The 23,773-nt window shown below is 38.2% G+C and overlaps 1 protein-coding gene and 1 non-coding gene across 2 annotated transcripts in view; one reads left to right on the forward strand and one right to left on the reverse strand.

Annotated features, from left to right (window-relative positions):
* LOC122810502 (SH3 and multiple ankyrin repeat domains protein 1-like) overlaps positions 1-23,773 on the reverse strand; it is a 4,213,494-nt gene that overhangs the window by 1,859,141 nt on the left and 2,330,580 nt on the right. The window lies entirely within an intron of this gene.
* LOC122812535 lies at positions 16,945-17,052 on the forward strand. Its single transcript, XR_006366514.1, has one exon. It is a non-coding gene; the product is annotated as a U6 spliceosomal RNA (small nuclear RNA).

A 23,773-nucleotide genomic window follows, 5' to 3' on the forward strand; every position in this document is an offset into this window, starting at 1 on the left:
TACATTAACAATTACAAGTCTATACAGTCATTCCAGCTAGCTGTAAAATCTTGCAAATAGTAAATGGACTGAAGTTTAGTGTTCTTTCATTTCAGTAAAGAAAGGTTTGCAACGAGATGAAGATATGTAATGAAGCTATTGCACAAGTTTGTAAAGACCTCAAGAAATACACTTAAGTTATACAATTATGTAGGAGGGGAGGGCAGACATTAGTATTGTACAGGGAGATAGTGGTAATAGCATACAACTGAGAGAACATGATATAGGACTGGCTCTGTTTAGGATGCCTGTTCCAAACTGGTGTATCTAGAAGGTTTATAACTTGGAGATACAGGAGATGTATGAGGGGGGGCAGAGTACTGAATGAAGGCAGTTAGAAAAAGAGCAAGATGAGAAGTGATGTTTAAGGGTGGGTGAAATATTAATTGAAATGCAGAAGGAAAGTTGTTAGGGCTGTAATGATTCAAGTAGAAGCGGGCAAAAAGTTTGTGATAAGCAATAACAATTTTTTTCTTTTATTAGAAGTCTCAGCCTGATGATGAAGATGAGCATGACCAGGATTGGGTAAGGTAGTTTAAGCTGGAGCTTGTGGGTTGGAAGTCTGTTAATCATTTTTACATGTGTAGGGATGGTGTTCCAGAGACTGGAGATTTAACAGGAGTATAGCAAGTCCCCAGTGATTTATTTGCTTTAGTACTGCTTAGTAGAAATTTATCACCAGAACAGAGGTCCCCTTTTGGGGGTGTGCAGCAATAATATGATTTTAATGCAGGGCATTGTTCAGGAAAATATATCAATTTGTATGATATAACTAGCTGAGAGTACATTATGTAGCTAAGTGCAAGCCAGTTTAGTTGCTTTAAGGCTTGGCAGTAGCAAGTTCAGTGTGCAGTGCTGGTAGCAAATTTCATTACTTCACTGTAATAGGAGGCTAGTTTGGATTTTAGTGTAGAGCTTACATTTCTAAGGATAGGTGAGGCATACAAGAGGGTTGGAAGTAAATAAGATGAGGCTAGGGATTTACTGCTAGGTCTATAAGGTAGTTCTTAACTTCTTTGATATGAACATGAGGTACTGAGCTGTTGATATGAACGTCTGGTAAACACGCTTGCTTTAAAAAGACATTTAAAGCTGCACTGACTTAAACTGCATCTTTACAGTTCATTTAATTTAGATTGTCTAGGATGTTGATTTGCTTTTAAAAGTGCATACATTTTGTTACTTTTAGCAGCTATTGTTTCAAATTATTTTATGTTTGGCACTAGATTTCAAGCATTTATTTAAAGAAACATTAAAAATGGAGACATACACAAGAGAACAAATTGTGCCAGAGCTGGTTCGTAACCTTTGGGTAGCCCTCTCCCGCTGTGTATATTCACTGTGTGAATGCTTATGCATTTAGCCATGTGTGCAACATCTGAAATGCTTTCATCTTTTCAGCAGTAAAGCAGGACTTTTATGCACTAAAATAAACCTGTGATATAATTAAGATTCAGGGCAGTCTAACTCATAGTAGGAATGGCATTTGAACAGAATGCAAATAAATGTACATGACACAGACACACACATACTCTCTGTATATGTGTGTATATATATATATATATATATATATATATATATATATATATATATATAATATGGATTCCTATTACAAGAACGAAAGTTCACTACTTCGAACTTGTAATAGGAAGCCTCAATTTTGTGTAAGTGCACTTCACTGAAAACACCGCAGCACAGTGGAGGACATAAAAAACAAGCTATGTCCTCCACTATGGTGCGATAGTCATGGACCTTAGGGTTAGGGCACGGGTTAGGGTAAGGGGATAGTTACTAAAGCTATCCTCTTACCCTAACCCATGCCCTAACCCTAAGGTTCGTGACTATCGCATCATAGTGGAGGACATTGCTATGTCCTTCACTGTGCTGCAGTCATCATGGACCTTAGGGTTAGGGCACAGGTCATGGTAAGGGGATAGATGACCCGTGCCATAACCCTAAGATCCATGAGTACTGCATGGAAGTCCAGTACAACACCCATTTGTTGTACTGAACTTTTCGTAAGTGCAATTTCTATTAAGTGCACTTTCACTGCAGTGAGCATTCCATGCACTATTTCGAATTAGTGAAAATTCGATCTAGTGTATGGAACCCATATTATATATATATATATATATATATATATATATATATATATATATATATATATACACACATATATATATATATACACACATATATATATATATATACACACACACACACACACACACACACACACACACACACACACAGACACAGACACGCGAGTATGCGCTCAAGCCACAATGTACTTGTAACTGCTGACTAAACTACATCTTGCACTACCTGAGTTTTGTTTTTAAGTGGTATCTATCTGGCAATATAGTAGATCAAACTATGTAACACACGACTATAGTAAATATAAAGAAAATTCCACATAATTCTAAACTATAAGCATTCTTAAATAGTTTCCTCCCCAAGTCTCACAATCATCATATCCTCTCCTTCGATTTTAAACCCATTTGTAACCATCATTACAAAAGCAACAAAACTGATTTGAATGGTTGTAATCCATGGACTTAAAACGGGTGATGGGCTGCTGCTTCTTTTTGTTTCAGCTGCTCTCATTAGGGGTCGCCACAGCAGATCACCTGTTTCCATTTCTTCCTGCCCTCTGCATCTTGCTCTGTCACAGCAACCACCTGCATGTCCTCTCTCACCACATCCATAAACCTTATCTTAGGCCTTCCTCTTTTCCTCTTAACCTGGCAACTCCATCCTTGGCATCCTCCTTCCAGTATGCCCAGCATCCCTCCTCAGCATATGTCCAAACCAACGCAATCTTGCCTCTCTGGCTTTGTCTCCAAATCATCCAACCTGAGCTGTCCCTCTAATATACTCATTTTTAATCCTGTCTTTCCTCGTCACACTCAATGCAAAATGCAAATAAATGTATCCACATATGATGCATACGCATACACACGATTTCTCTGTATATATCATACCTATCAACTGTACAGATTTTTGCAGAATGTCCAGAGTTTTGCCTCATATTTTTGGTCTGTTCCTCATAAAACGTGTGTTTTTTTTTTGACAAATCATTGGGATAATTTATGGATTAAAGTCAATAAATAATGACAATCATTTGAGTTTCAGACGTATTTCCTTAAATGTATGGTAGCACAAATCCTGTTATTCTAGCAACTTTCTAAGTTTATAAGAGCAATATTTAAAATATGTCCCTATTTTTGGGCCTTTGTCCCCCCATTTGGTCAAGCTTTGTCCAGATTTCTTGTAGTAAGAGGTTGAGAGGTATGGTATATATACATACAGTATTTAACCCAGCCACTGGGGGATGCACAAGCCAGTGTATTTCTTCACGTCAGTCCCAAGCCAGGATAAATGGGGAGGGCTATGTCAGGAAGGGCATCCGATGTAAAATTTTTGCCAGATCAAATATGCGGACAACAATAAGGGGTGATGGGCTTACTCTGGCCTACTCCACACTGTAGCTGGGGCAGCCTGACATCAGAATTACCTTGGTGGCCTGTACACTCTTCTACATATGAAGCAGATTTCAGTTCCATAAGACACATTTGGTAGATGCAGACACACACTAGCCAGAGTGCTCCATTTTGAAACTCCCACCTCTACTTGGGGTCACTCATGCAATCCTGCTTGCTCCCCTGACTGGGTAAGCTACTCCCTGCCTCACTCCCACCCTCACCCTCATGTTGCACAAGCACGTGGCTACATACTGGATCCGAAATTGTTTGCATCACAATCATTTCAGTATTATAGAGCTGCAGTTCCAGTAAATGTTAAATTTGCTGACTTTTAAACCAGATACTGAGTTTGTATTACACCTGTTTGCGGTTTATATTTGTGTTACTCTTTTCTAGGATGTACAACTATTCTAATATAAAAGCAATGATCCAATTGGTTAAGAAGAGTAAAGCTCTTGCTTTTACCAGTAACATTATATTCTGCATTTAACAGCAGAAGCTGAAGAAGCTGATCTGAAAATGACATAATTTAGGCAAATAGACTGAGATATTCATTCTCCTTTTGTCTGATGGGGTTTCCCTCTTCAGATTGTTTAAACATCATGTGTTGCTAGGATCTGAAGCATGAGTCATTATTTACTATTCCTTTTTTGGTGTTAGGCTGTGAAGAATTTTACCAGGAATGTTATCAGATTTATCACATAATCACACTTTTTGTCTTGCTGCAACTGGCTGTTAATTCAGGAGAGAACGTTCTCTGACATTTTGGTAATGAGCTAATCTCAGCAGTAAATTACTAAACCTACTGCTAAGTCTGATTTCACGTCAACCTCCCTTGTAAGTCATGCTGAAAAATGTACTTTTTGGACTAAGAGCTATTTAAAACACAGTGCAGTTTTTCAGTGGAACACTCTCACAAAGCTCCATTTTACATTTCTTATTTCTTGTACACCACTTTGAAATGTGTAATAAATATACTGGATGTTATCAATTTTATGCACCACTTCTACTTTCAAATAATATAATTTCAAAATACTACAGAATGCAGTATATCATTACAAAACAGAATAAATCATATTGCTTTTTATATGACTGATGAACTCTAGTGAACTGTTAAGATTAATTTCCTGGTAAAACCCAGACTATGTCAGTAAAGAAGACAGCTATGAGAGGGATGGTCTCGCATCAAACTTTTATCTGCAATACACCGTCTGACATTTAACCCACTTAAGTTTAGTGGACAATACAACATTACAGAATCAACTACATTTGTAATTTTTTTAAAAATCACTACTTAAATGAAAGCATGAATCTTTGGGATTCATAATGAAAAGTGTGCTGATTCAGATGATTAAGTTAATAACACTGAGACATGAAAAGTGGAGTCATTTGGCTGTCCAGGTCTTCTGCAGTTTAATACTGTGCCAACTCTTGATATGGTCTAGCATAATTTCATTTCATATTAACAGTGCATCAGTGGGGGCAAAGACACGACAACTGTTTGCTCTTTCTTCTTGTCTTCAGACAGATTCAGCATCTCCTCCAGCTGTTTCTGTACCCATTTTATCCATATCTTGGTTACAGACAGATGGGCCCTAAAAGTAAACATCTTGGATGGGAAAGTCAGTATACTGCAGAATATATACAAAACCATATCATATATTTACCAAAGGACAGTTTGAGCAACACCAATACACATACATCTTTTAGACAGAGAAAGAAACCATGGCTCCTAATGAAAATGCATGAGAACAAAGGAAGGAGATCTAAGCCCTACAGAGAAAATGCTCCAACCAGGAACCAGCCAAAAGACCGAGTTCCTGCAGCTACTGCTAATCAACACAGCAACGTGATGCCTTCCAATTAGTTCAGGTAGAGCTAAAGAAATGTTATGTACAGTATACAGTTTCATATGCAATAAACATTCAAAGTCAGGAAACATTTTAATTTCCTATGAGAAATTATTTTGAGTTAAGACTTCAACACTTAAGAAAAGTAAACAGAAAGGCTGCCCCCGGTTATGTGGGATAAAAGCATATAGTTGTGCATCTACATACTTGAATAAATTCATAAATGCATAAAATTCTCAGCTGATGAGGTATGATTATTTTTCTCAACAAAACAAAAAACTCTATATTTAACATCCAATGGTCTTTTGGTTTAAATCTGCTATATGCAATAAAGTAAAACTATTTTTGATATAATGTTGCAGCTGATTTTCAGAATATATTTTTTAATTTAATTAAATTTGCGATAGTATTTACTCAGGATACGCAAGGGAGAAGTGATGTGTAACGTGGACAGTGCTTCTTGCAAGTTACATTTTTCATTAAGAGTACCCTACTACTTGGAGATGCTGTGCTTATGTTCTCAAAGCAAAACATTTGGCATGTTATAAAGCTGAAAATTATTGTACATTTAAAATATTTATTCTTGTGTATAAATACATTTTAATGATTTCCAACAAATAATTACCAACATGGAGAACACGTTTTCATGCACCTGTTTTACAAATTATTTTGATGAGGGGAAAAAAATTCACATTACATTAACTTTGGCAAACTAAATAAGACAATGTAATCATTTGTTCTATGTAATGAATAACCTGCCCTCTATACTCTATTTTTTCTGAGATCCCCATCTACAGAAATATGTTGTGGCACAGCTGCCTTTTCTCATCATACCCCACCCTGTCCCTTTGTAATGCTCATTTACAGAGACAGGTTATTATTCATTTTTTTTCCATACTTTCTTCCATTTTGTCAATTATTCATCGACTGCCATGCACCCATATTCCCTTACTGCCTTTTAAGTGTCTGAATGTTACTTTCACATATCAAAGATGACATCAGGACCTATTTTTTTCCAGGTTTGCCCCAACTGCCATACTGAAGAGACCCAAATCACATACTTACAGTGTAAGCCCCAGCTCAGCTACTGCTCTCTTCACCCCCCCCCCAAATATATAGCCTGCAATCCCAGTGTTAATCATCCAAAATGCCTTCTTATTCCTTTATGGCTCTTTACAACAGTGCCTTAACAACAACTGGGCTTTCACAGAGAGAGATGATTATTCCTGCAATCCGCTATGCACAGCACCACTGGCTCCCCATCCATTGGTCCCCTTTCTTCAGCCTATAATATCACCACACATACACTAAATGCATCCACAGACAGTAGTCTAGCTAGTCTCCCTAGCAACACTAGCCCTATACCATCAGCATACTGCCAAAACCTTCACAGTCATTCATTGTGCGCCTCCCTTTTCTCTCAGACTAACACAATATAAAGGGATTATAACTGCATAACTCTTATGCTGTGGTACTTTAATATTTTCAATATACTGTTTTGGATAAACTGAATACATACTAGGGGAAAAACAATAGGAGGCATTGAAAAAGCCAGTGGAGCTGATAACAAAACTCAATGTCAGGTGCTACACCTACATGAGGTAGGTTTTATCTACCTTCCTCTCATTAGCATGCTGAAAATTATTAGATTATTGCCTATTGAACTGGTATGACCTAGCTCATTAAAGAGAGTGGAAATGGTAGAACATATGCCACTCCTTCTTATGGATAACAAGGCAATTACTCTGAAATTGACATTGATTTCTTTATTCCCCTCCTGCATAGCATTAAACGTTACATATAAACAAAAGAAGAGCACTGGATAGCAATTTCCACCACAAATACAGTTTATTATTGCACACAAGAAACAGGATTAACGCTGACACACAACCAGTTCATTTTCGTCTATATCAGCCTACTGAAACTTGCTTGCTCAAATGCCAGTAGACTGAGGTAATTTTGGTGAGACGAAAACAAACTGGTTGTGTGTCAGCATTAATCCTGTTTCTTGTGGTGTGGCTTGCTGTGCAATAGTAAACTATATTCGTGGTGGAAACTGCTATCCAGAGCTCTTTTGTTTATTGGTTTTGGCGTGAGCACTTTTCCTCTTGAACTTGATTAAACGTTGCATACGCTTGTTATTAAAAATAATGGTGGCAAGGGGTTTTTGCCTCACATGGTCTTCCAATAGCTGATGTTGAACCAAACTGAGTAGCATGCCAGATATATGATCTGGTGGATAACTGACTTTACTTAAATCTGATAACCAGTTAAGTAGAATCATCCAAAGACCCTTTTTAATCATGCCCCTGGTCCAAGAACCTAAATCAAATATGAATACAACTATACACAAGGAGTGTGTGGTCAAACATTAATGTACAGTACTTATATGGACCATACACACACATACCAAGACATTCGTGAAGGCAGTGAACTAAGCAGGAAATATGTACAATTATTTAAAGAAACAATATGAGGGTGTGACCATTAGTGGATACAATGGTTAACAAGAGAGAGAGATCGTAAACAATGTATATGACCTAGAATTTGTATAGTAACCTGGCAAGGAAAAGTAACATAAGCCATTTGAAGTATCAATAGAATGCAGAGGTAGAAAAGGAAACTAAAATCATAAATAAATGTAAATTAAAGACCAGTAACAAGAGTTTATAGACCAGCACTGAGACAGTTTATATATACATATATATATATATATATATATATATATATATATATATACATAATGTACATGCTAGTGTCTTAACAGCAGAGAAAGAGTAGAAGTTCATTTGTTAACCACGAAGAGATGACCATGAATGGAACAGTGTGAGTGCGTGTATATCAGTTCACCATGACAGCGCAGGGACAGCAAAGTAAAATAGTGTTTTCAAGTCATCAATAAAAAGGAAGAGTGAGGCGTAAACAATATAACCAAGAAATAACCTGTTAACACTTACCAATTTGTGTGTGTGTGTGTGTGTGTGTGTGTCTGTGTGTGTGTGTGTGTGTGTGTGTGTGTGTGTGTGTGTGTGCAAATAATATAACCAAAAAATAACCTGCTAACAGTTATGTGTGTGTGTGTGTGTGTGTGTGTGTGTGTGTGTGTGTGTGTGTGTGTGTGTGTGTGTGTGTGCAAATAATATAACCAAGAAATGACCTGTTAACAGTTACCAATTTGTGTGTGTGTGTGTGTGTGTGTGTGTGTGCAAATAATATAACCAAAAAATAACCTGCTAACAGTTATGTGTGTGTGTGTGTGTGTGTGTGTGTGCAAATAATATAACCAAGAAATAACCTGTTAACAGTTATGTGTGTGTGTGTGTGTGTGTGTGTGTGTGTGTGTGTGTGTGTGCAAATAATATAACCAAAAAATAACCTGCTAACAGTTATGTGTGTGTGTGTGTGTGTGTGTGTGTGTGTGTGTGCAAATAATATAACCAAAAAATAACCTGCTAACAGTTATGTGTGTGTGTGTGTGTGTGTGTGTGCAAATAATATAACCAAAAAATAACCTGCTAACAGTTATGTGTGTGTGTGTGTGTGTGTGTGTGTGTGTGTGTGTGTGTGTATGATAGCCAGAAAATGCAGCGTACCACTTCTCCTATGAAGAAATATATTATAATCCAAGTAAAACAACTATCCCCAACATTAAACTACTTAAGGATACAGAACCATGTGAAGGAAATGCACATCGCACACATTTTGCAAGGTGCATATAAAGTTGTAGTTTAGAGAAATGCTCTATAATTTGAGGAGCAGTATAGTAGTGCAATTTAGTACCTTGACTAAGATTTGGGGCAACTAATGTAATGCAATATATGGCCATCAGGCAACAGGACAAGACGCCTTTCTCCAAGAGGAAAAAGAATGATAACAGGCAGAGAGAGAGGAGTATACCACCCTCCTGAAACTTGCTTGCCCAAATGCCAGTAGACGGACGTAATTTTGCAAAGAGCACTTTTAGCTACAGCAGTGTTTTCTCTTTTCTCCACTGCTTTGCAGCTTCAAAGTTTCTTGTTTTTTTTTTGTTTTTTTTTTTTTGGGGGGGGGGGGTTAAGGCTATGACCATGCTATATACCCATAGTAAAAAACATATTACTTGCTGTGATAATTTTATATATATATTTTATTATCTTGCAAGGTCTTCAAAGGCATCTTTATTTTTGTCTGCCATTGTAAGCAACAGGACAGCTTGGCTTTCTCTAAGACAACACGAAAAAGAATCAACATTCATGCACTTTGTAATATAAGCAAATGACTTTCTGAAACTGTGCCTCCTTCAGATGTTGAACCTGCTGAAAGCGAAAACAGCAATGTAGTTAATGTGAACAAAAACAATAATGCATATTATTAAGCTATTACCATTTAATCTCTCCAGTTGCACATTACAGAATATCCTGGACAGGGTTCTCACTCATCTATTGGCAGGTCATAAGTATATCTTTTGATCCCTTGATTTTATCAAGCTCTCTCTAACTTTCCACACAGTACAGTAATGATACATATAAACTCCAAATTAAATGAAAATATAGGTGTTATGCAATATTTTCTTATAGTGATACTTGATTTACTGACAAGGTTAAATCCACTTAGCCTGTACATAAAGCTTATTATACAATGACCCCCCATTAATATTCAAAAACGTGCATGCTGATTGGTCAGCCTGCACATTGTAAATCTGAGTTATAGTAATGGAAAAAGGTGCGGTCGCCCAGTCTTTTTCCATTACTATAACTCTTACAGCAACACTGTCTCGCTATGTTAAATGGGTTTAACATAGCGAGACAGCTTTAAAATAAGCAACGGAGATTCTCCGTTGCTTTTTTTAAAGCTGTCTCGCTATGTTAAACCCATTTAACATAGCGAAACAGTTTGTAAAAAGCAACGGAGATCTTGTTTTCTCCGTTGCTTTTGCCCACAGCTCTGATGTACTGCGTATGTATATGCATGCGCAGTATATCAGAACTGCCGCAGAATACCAGACAGCTGTGGAAGGGCAGCAAGGAGGCATTATACAATGTCATTATTTAAGAAAAGTAATTATTTTTTTCCTTAAATAATGTCATTGCATAATAGCAATAACCCACTTCTGGGTGTGGGTAATGCTGAATTTACCCACGGTTGGCTTTGTTTGACCACTCGGGCTTTGCCCTTGTGACCAAACCACATCAACCATGGGTAAAATCCAGCATTACCCACACCCAGGCATGGGTTATTGCTATATTAATTCTCCTTCCAAAGGTGTAGACTGTTCTTATTCAATGGCTTTTGCAGACTTTTTTTAAATTTTGTGAATGGACTAGGTGAAAACTTTAAAATAAGATTTTAATATTTAATTTGGAGTGCTTCAGCTTTTTAAAATCTTCCATAATTCCTCATGGGCAAGTTGCATTTCTGTGAAAAGGTAACAATGCTTTTGATTACAGGTAGAAGATAAACAGAAAAAGGATATATTTGATCCCTTCATTTGCTTGTCTTAACCTCAGCTGGCAAGAGAATTTAATATTTCTATAACAGAATGAGATGCAGAGGGAATATTAAATAACCCTGTGTAGCAGCAGATTTTATGATGCCTACTTAAGCTGGCAAACTAGTCTAAAATGTTATACGGATTTGTATTTGAAAGTGTCAAGTTATTCGAGTTAAGTTCACTAGGTTATATGGGAACCAAATTGCAAAGTATTTGCAGCTAACAACGGACATCAGTCAAAGATTATGACAAGACTCATGACAATTTTATTTTGAATTATAAAGAAACCATTCCCTGGGTTTCACGGATCCAGTCCAGTTTAGGCCACTGGCAGTTTGTTATATATCTGAGAGTCAGCTGATGTGTAATGACAAGACTTTTCTATAAGTGATGGTTATGTAGCTTACGCATTCCATTTGAATTCCCTATAATTTTCACTCATATTGCAGTACGTTTGCAGGACAACCAAACAGTAGAGGTGAAAGTGACCACCCCTGTCTAGTGCTCCTTTTCCAGCATTGTGGATGCTAATAACTTCCATTCTGCCATTGCCAAGGATTGAGGGTATGAAATGGATAACCATTTACAGAAGGTATTACTAGGGTTAGATGTCCCCAATACTGGCAGAAGGTACCACCCCCACACCAGACACACCTATGCACTACAGGATTCAAATAGAAGTCATTAACACACCGTGCAACGCTTTTCCTTGTCAATGGATGCACTTGTGATTTTCATTTAACAGTGAGCCAACAAAACATTCTAGACTGGATTTTGATTTCAGTGCAGTGTATTGTAAAATTCAGTAATGGTATTCAGTGAATTACTCTAACTTATATCGGGGAATTCAAGCCTATTCACATAAGGCATACAAGGGCTACTAACTACTGCAGTAAATGGGATCACATTCTGCACTGAAGAGTTGAGTCAGAATATCCTAGCATCAACCATGGGGAATGGTCTAGTTTTACAAAGCTGCAGTAAAATCATCTAACAGAGATTGCTTGCAATATCTCAGGCAATGAAACCTCTCAAATGAGAGAGAGTCCAAAATGGGATGTTTTCATTTCAGTACATTGAATTTTAGTAACTCCTAGCACTTTTTCCTTTGGCAGGACATATTAAATGACAAGATGAAATGAAGAAAACAGTGTACCACACACGACCTGTCCCAGTGTTTATATCACGTGTGAATAATCCCTTTTTTCACAGTATCCTCCTGCAGGCCCTGCAGTGAACAGTAAGATATGCTGTTCTTGTCTTGGACACTGCCAACTACTACTGCATCAATATGGCCCAACAGATCTGCCTCTCAGGAGGAGCTGACTGTTCTCTTGCTGCAGGTGATGTGGAGTGTGTCACTAGTGCCTCTCAGGAACAGGGTGATGGCACATCTCCTGAGGATGGGCTGTAAAAGTCTCTAGTAGTATCCCATCATGAGGCTGTAAGTCTGGCCAGGAAGATTACCCTGGCACCTCAGAGGTCCTTATAGTACAAACTTGTTGCAAAACATGAGAAGGAAGCCATACCAATAAGGCATCTGAATGTGCAACCAGTCCATAATATTACCCAACCAGGTAATTAATGTCTGAGTTTGTTTCTTCCTGGGATGGTTGGGCTACCAACCATGTCAGAAGTCCAACCTTTCCTCTTCTTAGTGATTCCACACTTATGTGTTCACAATTCCTTGTTCATTGCCCACATCCTCTCTGTCTATATGTATCCATCCACTGATGTCCCCAGCTTTTTCGTATATACTGTCCTTTCTCTTCCATAGGTGAAAGGAGAACTTCTACTGCATCAAAAATACCCTTCCTTCAACAACCATTCTTGTCTTACTTATGGTTACTGTTCTAGGTTTACCTGTGTATGCTTTTCTAAGCTTTCTAATGTATATATTTTGTCTCGGAGTTATAATAAACAGGGCTGGCACTTTGAAACGTGCATTCAAATTTGTCTGTTTCCCATGTGTTAGCCTATGCTACCTTTCTTGTGGCTGCCTGCTGCTAGCTGCAGTTAAATGCAACTACACATTACTACAGGCATGCTAGCTTGTTTTTGCATTGATAACATTCACATGGCAGATGCACACTGTTGAAGTCCTACTCCTGCCGTATGCTACTATAGTGCTGCTCTTTGTGTTATCATTGTATCTATGCTTCACTATACAATTCTTATGTCTGCATCCAACAGCTGTCCCCTGGCTGCTACATCTGTAGTTAAATCTCTGGTCCTGTGTACAGCTAGCTTCTTTAATATAAGCACTGCAAAGACATGCAAGGCTTGTCTATGAATCCACGCGTTAGCATTTTGAATAGTTCTTGAAGTGTAAAAGATGCACACTATGTTCTGAGGAGTCTGGAAGCTTAGATGGCTTGTTTCATATCCCTGGGTGTGCCCTTGAATGTCTAGATTGCTAACTTTTTCATTTAAAGTACTTAGTGTCTCTTTGTTCTTACTACATCCGCGGTGGTGCTGCTGCTGTTGTAGCGTTGTCACCTCACAGTAAGACGCTGTCCGGTTCGACTATCAGCTAGAGCGTCTTCTGCGTAGAGACATGCTTGAATGAGCGTTCCTTTGTTGAAGGTTGTGTGTCAGGCCTGGCAACTCGGTACGTAAAAATCAACTGCCAATCATTAGCGGACCGGAGTTCCGCTGTGGCGACCCCTAACCGGGAAAAGCCGAAAGACACAACAAGTGTCTCTCTGTTCTTACTGTGTGTGTTCCTATTCCATTTTTAATTTTCCATATAAGTCATGTGGCAGTCAGAATTAGTTGCAGGAGAGTTTTGGAGAGGCTGGAATCAGTTCCCGAGAACCCACAAATACAAGGGGGCACATTACGGTCCAGACTAACTACATGAACTTTTTTTTTTTAAGTTGATATGTTTAGCACTGCTAACTCAGCTTAGTTATTTTGTGTGCTGAACACAACTGCTGAGAAAAAGAAACTTTACAACTTAGTAAAGGGGGAAGCAATAACTACACCATGAGTACTCTATTATATCAACTGACTTGCCTCACTGTGTTCGCACATGTGCACTACCAGAGAGTGATGAGGTTCACTAGTCTACACTGCGTGTGCACAAGCAGATTCAGCTGCATGTGTTAATTAAAGGACATTAAAATTCCCCTAGTGAAATGCTGTTATTGTTTTTGAAAGTTAGTGCAGTAAACATACCTCTTAACTGTACTGCTTTTGGAAGGACATTCTTGTTTTTAACACACTGATTCACCATATTTTATGAATTACTGATTTGTCCCTGACAGACAATGTACTGAAGCTTTTTTTTTCTAACTGCATCCACACCAGGCAACACAACTAGAGTTCTCCATTAGCTAAGAGTTGCAAAAGGAAGTGACAGCCTGTGAGTAAAGTGCATACTTCTTAACTGTTACAATTTAAGCCTAGGGTTATGATTTTATTTTGATCCTCTTATTTACCCTTGCCCCTTGTGGATTTACTGTTTTCCTTATAAAGGCAGGCCTGTTTATGGGTACATATCTTATTAAATAAATAAATACACCAAGCCTATAGAGAATACACCTGATAAAAACTATATATGGTCTATTATACAAAATCCTTCTATTGTGAAAAATAAGAAAGTGGTGGTCTTTCTGATCCGCTGCAATTTTTTTTAAAGGTCAGGGTTATGATTTGTAATGTTTGGAGGATGAACAGTATGGTAAAGCATGTGAGCTGAATAATAAGAGAAAAGACAGTTATGCAAAGTGAGGGAATCATGTCATACAGAAATAAAGTACTGTTTCTGTGTATCCTCTTTATAAGTTAAGTCCTCTGGTAGCAGTCGGACTGTTCAATGCATTTCAAGTTGTTAGAGCCAAGAAAGTTGAACTTTGATAGCTCAGTGCTATTGGGCAGCAGCTTGGTTTTTTCATTTTTAGATATGTTTTAACCAAATATTTTGCAGTTCTGAACTTAATCCAAGTACATTCTGAGGGATCTTGCTTCACCCAGGAAGCCCCCCATTTCTAGTATCATACAATGAATTAAGTGACTTAAGTGGTAAAAATGCTGAAACAATTGCTTGATTAAGAAGAAGGTATACATTTTTCCATTCAAAGTTAACTTACCCTGTTCTTTATAATTTCGCTTTCAAGTTTTAGAGGGGGTTGATAGAATGTTGTAGGTCATAATTAGTCTGGTATTCTTTTAGAGAAAGAAGTTAAGATGGAAACTTATTGTGGAGGCTGAACAATGCTACTGGCTAAACTCCCAGTTCTCAATCACTAGTGATCGTTCCTTATGTACTACTACTATCTGCTTTTAGAAAATAAATCCTTCTCCTCTTTGGATTTTTCTACAGTACTGTCACATGATAAAGTCATGCTTATGTTTTTATGGTATTTTGTTGTTGCCTGTAAATGAACATAACTCCTTTTTATTTGCTCATCTTAAATAGTCTGGCTTTACAGGACGTGGATGCATTTGTGCAAAATAAATTTGAACACTTTACAGCCACTATTTTTGTTTACCATAGGTTCATAGGTGTGTACTAGGCTAATGGCTTTGGAGCCTTTACAAGCCTTGCCCCAAAATGTTGCCCAGCCATCGTGCCACCCAATGTTATTTCACAGTGCCTCTTATCCAGTAGGGCAACTGGAACGATCCCTGGAGTGAACTTTCTGTTACCCATCCCCTCATCAAGATTTCGTTTAAAGAGGGCTAGTGAGGTGCTCTGCTTGACATGAATGGGAAGCTTATTCCAGAGTATGGGCAGTCTTTGGGAGATGAACCTGTTCCTCCAGCATGTTCTGTTGATTGTGGTAATGATCTCTGGAGTGTGTGGCGCAGGGCGGACTGGGATTTCTTTAGGTGTAGCATTTCAAGTAGGGCTGGGTCAGACATGGCTTTGTGGTGCATATAGTCATGTAACTGAAACTGATGAGAAGAGACATTGGTAGATTATAACTGTGATATTAGCGGACAATTTTGCCATTAGTGGTTACTAAAATTTGTTTTACTTCTTAATAGAAAAATGTTCAAATTTAAAATACACACAAATGCTGCTTTATTAAAAAATAACAATTTAAAACACTCTACTAGGTAAGGATACATTAAAAATAGTAAAGGTGACTTCAAAATAAAATGCTCATGTATGTGTGGTTCAAAAATGTGTGTGTGGGGGATGGGAGGCTCATACTTTGAAAACTACCCAGAGCCCCAAGTACATTTAATCAATGTCTGGCTGAAATAATGCTTCCAGAGTTAACTGGATTGTCAACATTAAATGCAAGTCTGCACATTTTTAAGTCTACGTCTGCTTTGTGCAGTTTTAACTGGTAACAATTGTGGTTTTAATTTTCAAGTTGGTTGTATTGTTTAAAAGATGACTGGATTGCTTGGCCACATTGGTTTGAGCTCGGTAAGGTTTCCATGTTAAGCAGTAGGTCAGAATTAGTCAATGGCATTGAACCCTGCAGGAATTATGCAACCTATATAGAGCAGATGAATAGTAATTTAGTTACCACAGCTCCAATATTTTTCATTGTACTGACAAATTTTACATGAACTCTCAATGCTTTTTTCCTGTTTGCTGTAGTAGTGTATTACATTATCCTGTCAATGTATTTACTGCAGGATTACCACATCCTCTGATTTAGGGAACTGGACATATTTTATACTTTGTGTTAAATAACCAGCCTCATCTGTTACCCATGCCATCTTTCCTATTAGAATACTTTACATTAATATTATTACTTTACTGGATTAGGATACTAAACATTTGAATCACAGTTTTGTTATTTAAATTATGACTATAGATTTTCCATAGGTAGTCAGTATTGCTATGTATGAATGCTACATTTCGATGGTTTTATGGCTATTGCATGCCCCCATACCAAATTATGCATATGGGCGCATACATACCAGTATTAGCTGTCTGTCAGTTCTTCTTGGTATTTAACCTTTTATTGTCTTTTTTTTTCATCCTGGATGCAAATTTAAGTTGTGGTAGATACAGTCTTGAGTTCAATACAGTTTACTTTTGCTAGCTGGATTAGTCCCATTTTACCCTATTTTTTTTTTAAACAGAGACCTGTAATATCATTCATTATCCTCTTTATGCAGGAACATATTCATTCTTACATTTGCAGCACATATACTATTACTGGCATGATACAGAAAAGATTAGCATGCCCCCTGGGTGCAGGGATGACATGCAAATTCATGACTTTTCCATATTTGTGGGTGGGTTTGGTATAATTGTTAAGGTGTTTCTCTCTCACACCAGAGGTACAGGGTTTGGTTCTTCTCAAAGGAATCGGAAAAGGCTTAAAATGTCCCACAAAGGCAGCTAGCATGGTACTTAACTATGAACTAGTAAGAACCCAATTATAATAATGTTTAAAAAAAATGTATGAAAACTGTTTTACTCAGCCTGTAAAGCTAGGTTAAATGTTTCAAGGCTGCACACCACAACCTACCCCACACACACTTTCTGAGGATGAACTCCATATTTCATACTGTAAACATTGACTTACAAAACAAAACATATCAGCCAAGTAGGTAAATGCACACCACTTTAAAAGCAACACCACATTTATTTATTAAGGGCTTTCCATCCCTTAATTTAGTAGATCTTCCATCAGAATAATCAGCTCAGTCCATCCATCATTTAAACAATTGTCCTACTCACATGGTACATAGGACTTAAATGGGCCATTGTTTTCCCCCCAAATCATAGGCTAGGCTCTGCAAAATATATAAAAAAATAAATCTATTAATACAGTAAGTTCAATTGGTTCCTTTAAGTATTTTGTATTATGTGACTAGAATGGTTATTTAAATGGTGGATGAACTGAGCTGTTGATTCTGATGAAGTCCTGTTAAATTTCAAGTTGTCCATTTACCTACTTGGCTGATATATTTTGTTTTGGAAGCCAGTGTTTCTGATATGTTTTGTTTAGGAAGCCAGCATTTTGGATAACTGTCACTTCCTGAGCGCCTTTCCTTGTTGTGAGTTGGCTATTTGGTTTAGATGCTCGATGCAAGTTGTTTTATACTTGCACACTTCATATGAAATGTGACACCCACAAAATAGACAACCACAACTTCCTGATAATGTGGAGTGCTGTTATCCAAGCTATGTGCTTCTACCAGGTAAACTGTTTCTATACTGCACTTATATCACATGGTCCCAGTCTTCCACTGCTTGTTTGGCAGTCTGAGCCTTGATCATAACTTTAGGTACTAGCCTTGTTAAATACAATATTCTGCCTATGACAAATTCTCTGCTTGCAAGAGAAAATGAACTATTTTCATTGGCTCTATTTCTATGCAAGCATTATGACAATTCCACTTGTTCATTATAGCTGCAGTTTAAGGTATCATAGGATTAGAGTTCCTTTCTTCATTTTGGGTTATAATGCATCAGATATAGTAGAAATGATATATGCCTTTTAGTTCAGAGATCTCACCCTTCATCATTCCAGTACAGGTAATAAAATCCTTGAGACTGTATTTGGGCTTCTGGATAAGGAATGGATATTATGACCTTTTAAGAAGGAAAATATATCTATAGAAAGCTGAGCCAGTGCCCTCAGTTCAAGGTACTGCTTGCATCCTTCTCAAAGTTACTGTACTTGTCTACCATTATACACCGCAATTCCACCAAAACCATATGTTTTTTCTGATTCCGTCAACTACAGGGAATTGCACTTGTATTGTCATGTGCTGATACCATATTGTCTAATGTAAACAGACACCGCTTTCTGAAAAAAAAATAAGCTACTTTAATGGCTATGGGGTAAACATTATGCAATTGTGCTATAAAACATATATTTCAACTGATTGCACCTGTACTTAACTGCGCAAAAACTCTTTTTGACTAATACCTGACCACCCTAGCTGCACACAGGTAATGGGTCTTAAATTCTTATAACTCACTGCACATGGCTCCTAAGGTGAAAAGGTGAGTAACAAACATGCCTCTCTGAAAGGTGTATGACATGACAGCCTAGGCAATAGTAAAAATATGCAAATGTCCTCTTAAAAAAATAAATTTTATATAGATATATATATATATATATATATACATATACATACATACACACACACACACACACACACACACACACACACGCATACATATTTTGTTTCTGTAAAAAAAAAGGTTCTGTTTTACTGCTAAGACAGCTGTCATTACCGACTGTAATAATATGTGTATGCTAATTTGGGAAAGCTGTTTCAACTGTGTGAGGGTCCGTGGGAGGTGTGATCACATATACGCAGCAGAGAACTGAGCTGATCAGATGTTTAGCTCATTTGAATCTCATTCTCAGCATGATGGTACTGTTTCTTTTTTTTTTCTTTTTTTTTTTTCCTTTAATATGAGCCTACCAAGTGTTAGTGTGAAAAGCTCACTATAACCACAGGAAGCATCTGCAGTGACCTAGTAGGAGGGTAATATAACAGTATCTTACCCACTTAGCTGGCTGATGTGAATGTTTTCTCTACACGTACAGACTGTTATTTTCACAGTAGAATAGGAGGCATGAATATGTACTTAAAAAGTAAATAAAAACAGATGTGATGCTATATACTCTTAACTTTTATATTAAAAAGGTCTTGTACTAAATGTGAATTAAAATGCCCTAAAAAACAAAAATACGAAAACATATAGTCTATTAATAAAGAATTTGTAATGAGGCCACGTTTGCTACTTCTGCTGACAGAAGGCCAGACACTATAACACTAGGTTTCTGACTGCTATGACTACAGGTTTTACAGGTAATATGTGTACTTTATGCAGCAGTAACAGTCATCATTCTTACTCTTCTTTGCAGTAAATGAGAAACTGGCGACTAGGCATCGAAATGATTAACTTCATCCTTATAATTTTTCCTTGTAAATGTATAATATGCAAATACCAAAAAGACCACGGAGACCTAACATAATCATAAAACTCTCGTCCTAGATACAAATTCTTAGAACTCAGTTCAAAGAGTAGATCAGTCTACAAAGTGCACTGCATGCAATTCCCTTTGTAAGGAAGTCACAGAATCTTTTGCATATATAGTAAAGAGTGTGGACTGCCAGGCAAAATGTGTCCAGTTGCAGCATGCCATAATGTACTGTGGAAGAATTTTCTACTCAGCATGCTGACACTCAAATTCTTCACCTTGGTAGCCTCTGTTACCATAGCTCACACTTTTTGTACTGCTACTGGTTTTAGTTAAGTTATGCTCATACACGTTTCAGCTTTAGTCATCTACTGGGTTATCAACCGTAAGAAACCATGACTTGTGTTGGCAGTTGTAGATAATTCTGAGCCTTCTGTTATTGTTGTAAGTCAGGAATAATTAAAACATCACTCAAAAACTCTTTGGCAGAATGTGTCCTAAGTGGGCAAAATGTGTGACAAGTTATCAGACTTAAAACTGGAAGTAACATACAGTGGACTCAAATGTTGTAGTGTTTATACTGCTTGCATACTACAAGCCACCATTAATAAATGAGGGTCGGGAACAAACCAATTTGTCCAGGGACATATTCGGGGTCGGTTAGGTAGGAATAGTAATGGGAGTTCAAGATTTTATTGGAAGAAAGTTAATATGATGAGGATGGAAGGGTTAAACTGGGAAAGTAGGAGGGTTGGGCGAGAATGAGTCAAGTGTAAAGAGGGGCTTAAATGGTTTTGTCCGAGTATAAATAGGTAAGGCATCAGATTTTGGTGTGAATTTGCTATGCCAAGTATTACATCTGAGACGACCTGTAAGTATTCCAGAGAACAGGTAGGGCTCAGGTTAATAGTGCTGCATGGCAGTATTGGGTAAGTGTTGGTTTTTTTTTTTTTTTTTGGGAGGGTATTCTTTGTTAGATATCAGCTTCTTGGATACTATGGGTGGCTGGTTCTGTACTTTGTTTCACTTTTTACTTTAGAGATGGTGGGAGTGAGGCAAAATGAGGAATCCTGCTTTTGCTGGAAAAGTTTTTTAATCCTTCTTTGCTCACTGTAACTGTTATCGCCCACTTCTCTGTATTATATTAGTGTAGGCAATGTTACTTAGCCATGCTGTTTAAGTACTGCTTTTAATTGTGGGTGTGTTTTGCTGGTGGCTGATTTTCGCATTGGTCGGTTTGCTGTGGTTCGTTTTAGTTTTGGTGCTCTAATGAGAGAAAGAACGGAAGACAGGTCATGTTAGACTACACGGTTGTACAGCCTATTCATTTTGTTAATGGTCCCAGGCATTGTTCTGTTTGGTGGTTCACTCCTTGTTGGCAGTTGTTCCCGTTTGGTCACTGTGTGCATGCCACTCTTAGGTAATCCATGTCGATTCACTGGTAGTGTTTGTCCCATTAGTTTTCTGGTGCTCAGATGAAAGAAAGGGATGAGAAGCAAGTCTTGTCTGAGGCATTGGTGGTGGTGGATCAGAAAATGTTTGTTGGTGTTTGGTTATTTCCCATATTGCAGGTTGCGTGTTCATACACTGGAAGATGCCGGCAAGTAACAGCTGTTAGCCGTGCACGCCCATACTGCAGTTAACAGTCAAGGGGGAGTGAGAAGATGGTAGTTTTCCTTGGTTTCTTTTTGCTGCTGTTCCCCCTCAACCTCCTGTGCTGCTTGTTTTGCCAAGCAGTCACATGTGTGTGGGGGGATAAGCAGATTGGTAAAGGTAAAACTGTACAAAATAAAAACAAATATGAAAGGAAATGATCAAGTTGCTTGGTAGTGCAAGGAAGCTTACAATGCTGCTGACTGGAGCATACCTCTTAACCATCCATATTTCTGTAGAATGTCCACATTTTTGCTGCTTATTTTTGGTCTCTTCCTCATAAAATTTGTGATTTTCTGACATAATATTGAGGATTGAAATCATTAAATCATCATCATTCATCATTCTCTTTTGGCTTTTCCCGTTAGGGGTCGCCACAGCGGATCATCTCTTTCCATTTCTTCCTATCCTCTGCATCTTGCTCTGTCACACCAACCGCCTGCATGTCCTCTCTCACCACGTCCATAAACCTCATCTTAGGCCTTCCTCTATTCCTCTTACCTGGCAGCTCCATCCTTAGCATCTTTTTCCCAATATACCCATCATCCCTCCTCAGCACATGCCCAAACCAACGCAATCTCGTCTCTCTTGCTTTGTCTCCAAACTGTCCAACATGAGCTGACCCTCTAATATACTGATTCCTAATCCTATCCATCCTAGTCACACCGATTGCAAATCTTAACATCTTTAACTCTGCCACATCCAGCTCTGACTCCTGCCTTTTTGTCAATGCCACTGTCTCCAACCCATATAACATAGCTGGTCTCACTACCCTCTTGTAGACCTTCCCTTTCACTCTTACTGGTACCCGTCTGTCACAAATCACTCCTGACACTCTTCTCCACCCATTCCACCCTGCCTGTACTCTCTTCTTCACCTCTTTTCCACATTCACCATTACTCTGAACTGTTGATCCCAAGTACTTAAACTCGTCCACCTTTACCAACTCTACTCCCTGCATCCTCACCATTCCTCTACCCTCCCTCTCATTTACACACATATATTCTGTCTTAGCCCTGCTGACCCTCATTCCTCTGCTCTCTAGAGCATATCTCCACCTCTCCAGAGTTTCCTCAACCTGATTCCTACTCTCACTACAGATCACAATGTCATCTGCAAACATCATAGTCCACGGGGCCTCCTGTCTGATCTCATCTGTCAACCTGTCCATCACCACTGCAAATAAGAAAGGACTCAGAGCTGATCCTTGATGTAATCCCACCTCCACCTTAAACGGATCTGTCACTCCCACTGCAGTCCTCACCACTGTCACACTACCCTCGTACATATCCTGTACCACTCTTACGTACTTCTCTGCCACTCCCGACTTCCTCATACAATACCACAACTCTTCTCTAGGCACCCTGTCATATGCTTTCTCCAAGTCTACAAAGACACAATGCAACTCCTTCTGACCTTCTCTGTATTTCTCCAACAACACTCTCAGAGCAAACATTGCATCTGTAGTGCTCTTTCCTGGCATGAAACCATACTGCTGATCACTAATCATCACCTCCCTGCTTAACCTTGCTTCCACTACTTTTTCCCATAACTTCAAGCTGTGACTAATCAGTTTTATCCCTCTGTAGTTACTGCAGCTCTGCACATCACCCTTATTCTTAACGATAGGTACCAAAACACTTTTTCTCCACTCCTCAGGCATCCTCTGACTTTCCAAAATTTCATTAAACAATCTAGTTAGAAATTCCACTGCCATTTCTCCTAAGCACCTCCATGCTTCCATTGGTATGTCAGGATTGTATGTAAGGATTGAAATCATTAAATACTACTAAATAATGACAATTTGTGTTTCTGAACTCACATCCCTTCAGAAAATATATAATTATGCCAAGTCTGTCATTCTATCAACTTTCTAAGTTTGTAGAAGCAATATTTATAAGCTATCCCTATTTTTGGGCCTTTGTCCCCAATTTTTCTGGCTTTGTCCAGATTTTTGTGATACAATGTTGAGAGATATGGACTGGAGGTAGCTGCTTAGTTAGGGTAGAGGGTTAGGAGTCTGTTAGGGGAGGATTAAAATGGCTTCTAGAAGCAGGCAGGTTTTCACATTTTTACCTTAATGATTATTGAGAAGCTAAGTTTGGGTGGGCGTAGGGGTTAGTTTAAGGGATGAAGTACTCATCTTATAGATTCAAGGTACTGGGGTTGGTTCTTCCTTTTGGAAGGCTACCCTTGGGATAATGAAGTTAAAAAAAAAAAAAAACAAATGAGACAGATAAAATAAAATACAGTGGGGAAGAGAGGACTAATGCTGGATATATGTCAGGGATTTTACGGTGGGTTACTAGTGGCTGACTGTTAAGGAAACATGATGGTTAAGATGTTTACCTTACGTATAAGATGAAAGGCTGATTTTGACCTCTGGTTATTGCAGTTTTGCCTGGGTGAGTA

Source organism: Protopterus annectens, chromosome 9.part0 (assembly GCF_019279795.1).
Source record: "Protopterus annectens isolate FY-2018-M chromosome 9.part0, PAN1.0, whole genome shotgun sequence".
Lineage (NCBI taxonomy): Eukaryota > Metazoa > Chordata > Ceratodontiformes > Protopteridae > Protopterus > Protopterus annectens.